This window comes from Petaurus breviceps, unplaced genomic scaffold (genome assembly GCF_028583685.1).
Source record: "Petaurus breviceps papuanus isolate PSGF00001 unplaced genomic scaffold, PetGlider_PUasm1.0 226, whole genome shotgun sequence".
In the NCBI taxonomy this organism is placed as follows: domain Eukaryota; kingdom Metazoa; phylum Chordata; class Mammalia; order Diprotodontia; family Petauridae; genus Petaurus; species Petaurus breviceps.
In genome coordinates this window covers 10,180,876-10,182,751 of record NW_027185890.1, presented here as the reverse complement: position 1 = coordinate 10,182,751, position 1,876 = coordinate 10,180,876, and the positions used below count along the sequence as shown (strand labels likewise).

General features: G+C 37.7%; 1 long non-coding RNA gene across 1 annotated transcript in view; it reads left to right on the top strand.

Annotated features, from left to right (window-relative positions):
- Positions 1-1,876, top strand: part of LOC138166796 (uncharacterized) — a 49,148-nt gene that overhangs the window by 31,337 nt on the left and 15,935 nt on the right. The window lies entirely within an intron of this gene.

Sequence of the window (1,876 nt, the reverse complement as noted above, 5' to 3'; positions counted from 1 at the left end):
TCTGTCTGTCTGTCTGTCTGTCTGTCTGTCTGTCTGTCTGTCTGTCTATCTATCTACCTATCTATGTCTATTTGTCTATCTATCTGTCTATCTGTCTGTGTCTGTCTGTCTGTCTATCTCATCATCTATATATCTATGTCAAATGGTGGCCTTTTCTAGTATGGGATGGGAAGGAGGAAGGGAGGGCAACAGTTTGGAACTTCAAATGTAACCCCAAAATAAGATTAATTTTTTAAAATTCAAAACATTAAAAAAAAAGTAAGAAAGAAATCTTAGAACAAAATGAAAAGAGTGAAAAACTAGAAGAATATATGAGATATCTATTATCAAAAACAATTGATCTTAAAAACAGGTCAAGGAGAGATAATTTAAGGATCATCAAACTACCTGAAAAATATGATCAAACAACAACAACAAAAAGCCTGGATAACATATTTCAAGAATTCATAAGACTGCTGAGAACTATTAGAAACAGAAGGCAAAGTTAAAGCAGTAAGAATGCACTAGGTACCTCTTATGTGGTTTTCAGATTGAAAACACCCAGAAAGGTCGTGGCCAAAATCCATAGCTTCCAGGTAAAAAAAAGTACACTTCTGTCATCGAGAAAGAAAGGCTTCTAATACCAAGGATGCAAAGTCGGAGTCATACATGACAATCCTCCAACTATAATAAGTGAAATCTTGGAATACTGCATAATATGCCAAAAGAGATTTAGAACCAAGTATAACCGAGTATAGTCATATGATGAGAAAATGAACCCTTAATAAAAGAGAGGACTTTCAAGTTTTTGTGATTGAAAGATTTAGAGTTGAGCAGTCTTTGAAACACAAACATGGGAGACAAGGGAAAACTAGAAATATTTGAACAATTGGAAAGGATTAAAATAAGTAGTAAGTGCTTACCTTCTAATAGAGGAGAGAAGAGATAAGTTCCCCTTCAGAATCTCATATCCTTCAAGGGACAATAAAAAGAAAGACACAGATCCTGAATGTGGTTTAATTCTGCCTTGTTGAATTTAAGGCAGGAAAAGAAAGTGGGGAAAAGGAAAACAGGAAACAAGAGAGAGGAAACTACTAGTTCTTATAATTGTGGATAAGTAGATTTGAATCATTAGCCTAGAGATGATCATTAAATCCATGGGAGTTGATGAGACCACCATGTGAAACAGTATAAAGGAAGAAGAGAAGTGAGCCCAGTATGGAACTCTGAGGGACCACCGAGGTCAACAGGCATGATCTTGATGAAGGTCATCAAAGGAGAATGAGAAGGGGTGGGTGGAGAGATAGGAGAAGAGCCAGCATCCTCTCAAAAACAGAGAAAAGAGAGTGTCCAGACAAAGGTGACTGATAGTGTCAGGGGCTACAGAAAGGTCAAGAAGGGGAGGATTGAGGAAAGGCTGTTACATTTGGCAGTTAAAAGATCAACAGTAACTTTGGAGACAACAGTTTCGGTTGAGTAGTGAGATTGGAAGCCAGACTGCAGAGTTAAGAAGAGAGTGAGGGAAGTGGAGGCATCAATTATAGACCGCTTTCTCATGGAGTTTAACTATGAAAGGAAGGAAATAAAGTGCACACAGGGACAGCAGCATCTTCTCCAACTAGTTTCAATAGAACTCTGGCTATGAAATTAATACAACTAGCACTTTGATAACCCTGTGGGCTTTGCTTGGTAATACCGAATACTGTATGTCTAACTTGGTTGAAGCTAGAGTAAAACTATGGGTGATTTCAGGGAATGCTTTTAGCCTGAGCTATGAAGCAGCTTCTTCCCTCCCTCCCTCCTTCCCTCTTTCCTTCCTTCCTTCTTTTCTTCTTTCTTTCTCTTTCTCCCTTTCTTTCTTTCTTTCTTTCTTTCTTTCTTTCTTTCTTTCTTTCTT